The sequence below is a fragment of the Protopterus annectens genome, chromosome 1.part2 (assembly GCF_019279795.1).
Source record: "Protopterus annectens isolate FY-2018-M chromosome 1.part2, PAN1.0, whole genome shotgun sequence".
NCBI lineage: Eukaryota > Metazoa > Chordata > Ceratodontiformes > Protopteridae > Protopterus > Protopterus annectens.
In genome coordinates this window covers 313,191,594-313,200,771 of record NC_056727.1, presented here as the reverse complement: position 1 = coordinate 313,200,771, position 9,178 = coordinate 313,191,594, and positions in this window count along the sequence as shown.

Below are 9,178 nucleotides of genomic sequence, written 5' to 3'. Positions count from 1 at the left end.
AACCACACTATGCATCACTGTTACCATGGCTTTAGTCTTGCTCTCTGTCATTTCAAAGTAGTGCTGGAAGTCATCACGTATACCCTGGTGGACGTTGCCTATTTCCAGCTGTCTCTCTGTGGCAGTGCTCTGAGCCCTAACAATGTCACAACATATTTCTTGTTGGGCAGCCAATACTTTAAAGTTTCCTGGGGTAGTAAATAATTCCTACATCTGGCTCCCCTTTGTAATGGTGTCGCTGTGGACACTATGGCCTCAGAATGCCTGCCATCATCCTCAAAGTGTTAGTTTTTGCGTGGAGATACTGCAGTGGAGGTGCAGGGCTGTTCATCTGGTACAAGCTGAGCTTGACATTGTCTTGCACTGTCACTTTCTGCAGAGTTACTAACATGTTGTGTGTTGAGACACCCTGCCATTAAAGATGGAGACTGCCTATCACTTCCTTCAAGCTCCCTCATAAATATAACTATGTTATCATTAGCAGCAGGAGCAGTTAACAACCATTTATCTACAGACATCATTCATATTTAATGCTGTAGTTTGCCCCCAACTGCATTGATTTCAACAAGAAATTGATTCCAGGCCTCGTTCCTCTCAGTTTGTCTCGGCTCCCTCTTTACCAAAAAAAAGTTTCTCATGTGTCCTATGGGCTGCCATGAGGGTTTAATTATCTTCATTGATGAGGTTATACTTTCTGTGCTTTGATCCCTTATTCTCCATCAGTACTATGTATAAAAAATAAATAAATAAATAAAATAAAAAAAAACGGGTTGCAGTCAGACATTGTGATAGTAATGTTTGGATGACATCAGCTGTTAAAGTACAAACCACTGGCCAGTTATTCCTGCCACCCACAGCAATTGTTAGGTAAGACAAACAAATATGAATTCATATGTGTGTGTATATATATATATATATATATATATATATATATATATATATATACACACACACACATATATGTTTATGTGTCTACTTCTAAATTTTGAAGTTTGACAACTTCGAGTTTCTTATTGTCTCGACAATAAGATTGAAGTTTTGAAACTCTGAACCGATAAATGGAGATCATCATGCAGCTCAGAATGATATATTTATCATTTTCCTCTCTGTAGTGTGATCTCAGAAGTGGTATATTTAATTAGTAAGGGGTGTGGGGAATGCAGGGGGGCTGCCCTCCCCTACAAAAATGTAAAAAAAAATTAGATTTTTGTGTTTTTATTATTTTTTTTATTTACATTTCAAAGTTTCAAAACTTGTATCTTATGGTCTCAATAATAAGAAATTCAAAGTTTTGAAACTAGATATAGATATATATATATATATATATATATATATATATATATATATATATATATACATGAATAACTATCTCAGTATATCCATACAAATGCAATGTAAATTACATTTACCTTTACCTTACAGGCAATGTTATGTTATCTGAAATTCATTCAATTAGAGTAGTCATCTAAAAAACAACTTGCTATATCCTCTGCCTTTGCCTTGTACTTTTTCTTCACTGTCAGTAACAAAACATCAGATTCATCTTACATACCTATTCCTGTTCTTTGCACACTTAAACCTATTAAGTAAATTAAGCATTTATTCCCATGTAAGCACAAGCTGTACACTACATTTTTAGGTTCATAGGAGATAAAGCGGTTACTAGGCTAATGGCCCTAGTGCCTTTACAAGCCTACCCAAGTTATACCTGTGTTCCCTACTTGACCTTGGTTCGATGATTGTTATTCACAGAAAAAATCTGTGAACAGCACTGACTGCCCCTGTCCATGAGGGACATAGGTGCCACCCCTGGGGTGAATTTACGGTCTCATATCCAATTGTCTAGGTTGCACTTGAATAGGGTCATTAAGGAGATCTGCTTCATGGAAATTGCGAGTTTATTCCAGAGGAGCACACAGTTTAAGTTGAGATCCCTGGAGCGAGTGATTCTTGTCCCATTTGATTTGCAGATGTGCAGCATTTCCATTAGGGCAGGGTCAGAGACTGTTCTGTAGGCCAGGCACAGGTCACCTCTCAGCAGCCTGTATGATACAGAGTACAGTGATAGGGCTTTCAGTCTTTCCATGTATGTCATGTTTTGGAGGCCCTGCATTTTCTTGGTATGAAACCTCTGTGGTCTCTCCAGCTGCTGCAGGTGTCTAGTGAGGTACATGCAAAAGGGAGCATTATACTCTATTAGTGGTCTGGTAAGGATCGAGTACAGAGGAGTTATAACATTCTTAGTCTTGGATGTGATGCCCTTATTTATGATATGCACAGTAAAGATGGCTTTCCTTCCCACTGTGGACACCTGATGATCAAAATTTAGATTGCTATCAACATGTGTTCCCAAATCTCACGCCACTGGGTTTGAGCTTGGGGGGTGCTGTCAATATTGTAATTTAAAGGGACTTGAACTTTGCCAAATCAGATAATAATGCACTTTTTTGCCTTCAGTTTTAGCCCGTGGCGTTGGCACCAATTATTTGTCTATGCTAGCCCCTTTTGTAATATGTTAACATCATTTGTGGACTCAGTGATTGCACCCAGTTTCCAATCATCAGTGAACGTGATAAGCCACAGGCCACCTACTTTCACCTGGACTTCTGAGAAACGGATTCCAAATAGTAGAGGGCCCAGCACACATACCTGTGGTATGCCACTGCTAACTGGTCTACTAGTAGAGGTGAAATCCCCAACTTTGACAGTATGCATTCTGTCGTGAACTAGTTGGCTACCCATCAGGTGACATATGGGTTAATCCCTAGCTGGGATAGTTTCTCAATGATACCTGAGTGGGGGGTTGTGTCAAAAGCCTTGACTAAGTCAAGATAGTCAGTATGTAATGTTTTGCCATAATCTAGGGCTTTGGTGACAATTTTTAAGAAGTCCACGAGGTTCAAAAAGCATGGTCTACCCTTAACGAAGCCAAACTGGGTCGGGTCAAGAGTTTGAAGGTTGACTATGTCTTTGTTGATAAGGTCCATGATGATTCTTTCCATGGCCTTGCAGATAAGGCTGGTTAGACTTATGGGTCTATAGTTCCCAGGATTGGTTGACGAATCCCCTCTGTGCAAGGGAATTACAGTTGCTGTTTTCCACCCTGCTGGAACAATGCCAGTGCTCAGGCTGAGGTTAAAGAGAGTGCGAAGTGGTTCCATTAGGACTTGTTTTAGATTGTTTTAGTAAGCACCCTGAGATGTTATCTAGTTCCACAGGGGCCATGTTTATGGCCTTGGAGAGCTCAGATATGACCTGCTCTTTGGAGATACTAGGTAGAGGACTGGTGTCAGGTATGCTTTGGAGTATGGCTGGTTGGGATGGGGGGTGTGAAGTTTGTGCCAAATCTGTCAGCTAGCAATTTGGCAATTTCCTCAGGTTGAGTATGAGAGGTACCATCCTCTAAAAGATAGGCACATAACTGGGCATTCCCTTTTAGATTTCGGACGTAGCTAAAGAATGCCTTATGATTATCTTTAGCTAGGAATGCTAATTTAGCTTTGTAACTAGCTTTAGAGGACTTTACAAGATATCTGATTTGCTTGTTCAAGCTGTGGGGGTATTCTTCTGCTGAGTAAGTTCTCTCTTGGTCTTAGACATCAGTTTCTTATTTTTGTTATATAACCTATTTATATTTGAGGTCCACCAGGGTGGCCTGTTTTTTCAGGAGTACCTGGTTTTGATCTGGTCAGGTACAACTGAGTCTATATAGTTATTTAGGTGGTTATATAGGACATTTGTGTAGTCCTCTGCATAGGAGTCATTGTTGCCTGTGTTAGCAGGGGGGTTGAAACTTTTTATACCATTGCCTAGTAGGCTGTAGTTTGCTTTCGAGAAATTATTCAGTTTTTTTTTTTTGCTCCTGTTGGGTGTCAGGTCTGATCATTGCTTCAAATGAGGCAGATTTATGGTCTGACCTTACCAGGGAGGCCAACACACAGGGGGGTAGGGCAGTGACTGCCCCACATTGGTTAGTACTAAGTCTAGGACATTTGAGCCCTTGTAGGGGTAAAGACTAGCTCTTCCAGGGCATTTATATTGACAAAGTTCAAGAATCCCAAGGTGAGCATGTTTGTGCTCATGTATGTAGTCCAGATAATAGAAGAATAGTTGAAATCTCCCATGACCAAAGTGTTTGGCTGTACAGTGAGTGACTGTAGTAAGTCCAGGTAGGCAGTGTGCTTCTCCTGGTTCATGCTGGGGACCTGCAGCTAGCTATGATGTGGTAGGGTGTTTCACATATAGTTAGTTGGACCTGGAGTAGCTCACGAGTCGTACTGTTTAACTACTCTCGATGTGTATTTGGCTTTCATGAAGATGGATACACCTCCACCTTTGGTTCTTCCACACTCGTTTTGGGTTCTGAATGTGTGGAAGGCATTCTAGCCTTGCACAGCTGAGATGCTCTCTGTGGCCTTGAACCATGTCTCAGTGACTGCTCAGATGTCTGCATCTTCCAAGGTGAAGAGTGATTCCAGGGAGTGCAGTATCATACTTAGGCTTCTATCATTAAGCAGCATAACCTTCAGTTTTTCTCGAGTGGATTTTTTTATGTCGAAAATTTTGTTGTTTTGACATTGCCTAAAAAAGTCACTATGGGGGAGGCAAATGCCTTTACCAGTATCAAAAGCCTAGAGGAGACAGGTGAAGACCATCTCTGGCAAAGCAGTGTGGTTTGTCAACCATGTCTTACCAGGCTGACAGATACTGGATCTCCCTGGATTGACACCAGACGCTAAGCCAATTGTTGAAGTCCATCTTTTTTTGTCTATATTGTAGCATCATCCGGGGTAAAGGTAGAATGCTACAGCCTTAGGGCTAGGGACATACCTGCCTGGGACACATAATCTGAGAGTTCAGTCATGTCTCTCTTCATATAGTCCAGAGAGGTATGTGCCAAGTCATTCACCCCAACATGTACTATGACAGAGTCATAATGGTAATTGTTGTTCAGTGACTTGAGTGCGTGAGTGATTTAATGGATCCTGGCATGTGACAGGCAGCTGACCATGACCTTCTCCTTGTCCATCCTGGTGGGGGGGTGGCATCTGTGTTTCTGACTATGGAGTCGTGTATGACCAGGACATTTGGTTTTGAGGTGTTTTGCTTTATGGGCTTATTTGCTGAGACACTGGTGTGTTTGTTGTTATGTGTAGTGGATTCTATTTGCATAGCAGTGTGTGCAAGTGGTTTGCACTTGGGAGGTCACTGATCTTTTGGTAGGCTTCTATTGAGTACCTCTGCTTATGTGGGTTTATGTGTTGTGACCTTGTTTTATGTGAGAGGTGATGTGTGTTTGCTGACAACCTGTTTGATGTCTGGTTTGTTGTTACATGAGAGAACTGATTCTAAATTCATAGTGTATTTACATCTCTCACATATTATGTTTGTTTGTTTTAGGAGTAAGTGGCTGTCAGTATACATGAGGCAAATACTACATTGCCTCAGGATGCCCATGTCAATCAGGCTGGGCAGAGAAATGGTTGGAAACTGACCGTCATTCATGGCAGGTTTTTACCATAACTACTTCTGCAATATTCATTTTCTATAATTACTACTAAATTCCACAGTTCATAAATGCAACTTCAAATGAAAAAAAAGTATCACCTAGGCAATGGTATTACCATATGCATGGTATACATCAAAAATCATTGCAAGTGAACTTTAAAGCAATATCAAAATAGTTTTAAAGTGTTTCTTACAATATAATAATAATTTCTAAAATATTTTCTTACTTTATTATGTCTGCAGTATCCTAATACATTTGCTGCCTATATCAGCTATTCGCAAATTAATATGGCAAAATTCAACCTACTGACAAAAATGCAGAGCCATTTACGTGTCATATGCAAATTAGTCTAATTTATATGCATGTGTATGAATTGTAGTAGCACACAAACGTATCCCAAGATATGCTGCAGACATTTCTGAACTGTTCGTCACTCTACAGCTATCCCATCCTTTCCGCGGAAATGTGCAAATGGCCCTAAACTAGCCAAAATAAGAATGTACTTTAAAAATTCAAAATGGAGTCATCTTAATGTCTGGTTTACAGCAATCTGAAGGTTAATCCCTGCCCATCCAACAGTGTCTGTCACATCCTAGCAACTCAAACATATCATAAAGTCATAAAAGTAAAAAAATAACGTTCATATTGACATTTCCCCCACCCCCAAAACAATAAGGCAAAATTTCTTCTGTACTACATGACACATACTGATGTTAGGGTACAAAACAAATAACATTTATCAATAAGCATTAATACTGCAAGTTAATAACCATATATTAAAAAAATGTTATATGACATATGGAAAGGATCAGTAAGCGTTTTCCTTTAAGGAAAATCAGTATGTGACAAAGCAGTTTTGGTTACACCAAATTTGCCAGTTGTATCAATACCTGTTAAAATTAGCATGATAGCAAAAAGAGTTTGGTCAAGATGATGTCACCCGTACATGGAGTGGTTTCTAACCATGCGTAATACAACCCTCACCCTACTTTCTTTATTCTTGTTCTGTCTCTTTGAAAGATTGCATCTCCTGTGAAGGCAGGAGGATGAGCTCCTAGCTGGTCCAATAAAGGGACTTTGATCATGCTTTACCTTTTGCATGATTCAGACCTGGAAATGATCGAGGTATACATGAGACATAGCACCTGGAAAAAAATAATCGATACCTGGCAGGTGTTGGGTGACCACATGTCACTCCTGATAGGTATAACCTGCTCCAGTCAGCAGTGCCGTCACAGGTATGAAGACTTGTAGAAGTGTAGGGCTGGCCAAATTGGTAGACCAGGATATGGCAAGAAGGCCACAGATTTATAGTAAATAAAATATGTTTCTTAACTGAATCATATAGGTTCATAGGTTCATACTAGGCTATCTGCCCTAGGGCATTTACAAGCCTAGCCAGAGTGTGTTTGGCTTTCGCCACCCTTTTTAAATGAATTTTGCTATGCCCTTTTTCGAGGTTAGTATACTGTGCCTCTGTCTAACAGTGACACAGAAGTGATACCTGGAGTAAATCTATGATCTCCCATCCACTCATCAAGATTCCTCTTGAAGACAGTCAATGAGGGACTCTGCCTAACCTGGACTGGGATTTTATTCCAGAGTGAAGGGAGCCTCTGGGTTATGAATCTATCCCTCCAGCATGTCCTATTTATTTCAGTGCTGAGATTCAAGTCTCTTGAGTGCATAGTTCGATGGGATTTGGATTTTCTGAGGTGCAGCATGTCCATTAATTCCGGGTTGAACATGACTTTATACGTCAGGCACAGATCGCCTCTGAGCAGGCGGTATGCCACTGAGTAGAGCTGGAGTTTCTTTAACTGGGCAGCATATGGCATCTGTTTGGGCCCTTTGATCCTCTTGGTGAGGTACATTTGGGGTCTTTCCAGTTGCTGCAGGTGTCTGGTAAGGTACATCCCAAAAGGGGCATTGCACTCAATTATGGGCATGATGAGGGATGAGTAAAGAGGCATGATGACCTCCCCTGATCTAGATGTGAATCCCTTCATGATTAAGTGGGCTATATAAAATGTTTTTCTAACCACTTTGGCCACGTGGTTGTTGAATGAGAGATTGCTATCAACTTGGGTCCCCATGTCCCTAATTACTTCTTCCGTACTTAATGGATTACCATATATGTGGTAATTTGTGGGCACTTTGATTTTGCCGAAGGGGATGACTATACACTTTTTGGCGTTTAGCTTGAGGCCATGGCTCTGGCACCAGTTGTCTGTTTCTATGAGGCCCTTTTGTAGGGTGCTTGTGTCGGCTGGAGAGTCGATTATGGTGCCCAGTTTGCAGTCATCTGCAAACTTGGTCAGCCACAGTCCTTCCGTGATGACCTGTACCTCCGAGAAATATATACCGAACAAGAGAGGTCCCAGGACTGAGCCTTGTGGGATGCCACTTGTAACTGGTTTGGAGTCTGACATGGCTCCAGCAATTCTAACCATGTGGTTTCTGTCCTTGAGCCAGTTTGCAACCCATCTAGTGACATAGGGGTTTATATTTAAGCTAGTGAGCTTATCTATAATGCCCGAGTGGGGTATTGGATCGAAGGCTTTTGCGAGGTCCAGGTAGGCTGTGTGGACCACCTTCCCCTCGTCAATGGCCTTGGTGACCGTTTCAAAGAAATTGACCAGGTTTAAGAGGCAGGATCTGCCCTTAACAAAGCTGAACTGGGTAGGATCCAGTGTCTGTACATCCCCAATATCTTTATTTATGAGGTCCATGATGATCCTTTCCATAGCTTTGCAGACCAAGCTAGTCAGGCTTATGGGGCGATAGTTTCCAGGATCCGTTGAGGCACCACCTTTGTGGAGAGAGACCACTGTTGCTGTACGCCACTCTTTGGGCACATATCCTGTAGTAAGGCTGAGATTGAACAGTAGTTTTATGTTTGGGTTTAGTTCTTCTTGGAGTTCATGTAGGGCCTTGGCAGGACACCGTCTGGTCCCATTGATGATGTGTTTTGCTTTGGAGAGGCTCTTACCTGAGCATCTGAGATGTCAGGGGCAGCACTCTGCTGGGATAGATATTTGCCCTTTTGGTGGGAAGGGGAAGAAGTTTGCGCTGAACCTGTCAGCTAGGATGTTGGCAATGTCTGTGGGTTCGGTGTATTTTTTGTCATTTTGGACTAATTCTGAGCATATCTGGGAATTCCCATCCAGGTTCCTAACATAACTAAAGAAAGCCTTGTGATTATCCTTAGTGTCCTGTGCAATTTTTCTCTCGAAGCTGGCCTTAGACGATTTTATGAGTGCCCGTAGTTTTTTTGTTAATACTAATCAGAGATGCCTGATCCTATATTAAAAAAAGTTACAAATGTCCATAAATGCAGGTATTTGCAAAAACAGATATCTGTACCTGAAAATGTTAGTTGCTATTATGAAATGCATAGGAAATCAGGTGTATGTCTGCAATCATACATGCATCTCTTAAACAAAGATGAATATTAGTAGTGTGGCAGGTTATAATAATAAATAGAAGTATCAGGTAAAAGTACTAAAATAATAATCTGTATATGTAACTCTGTAAATAATGTAGTAATTAACAGATATCAGTAATGGTGAATAGATATATAAAGTTGTGAAATAAGCATTGCAATTATAGATTTATAAAGTTTTACCATTGCAGGGAAAAAGCTGTAGCAGATAACATTACATGATG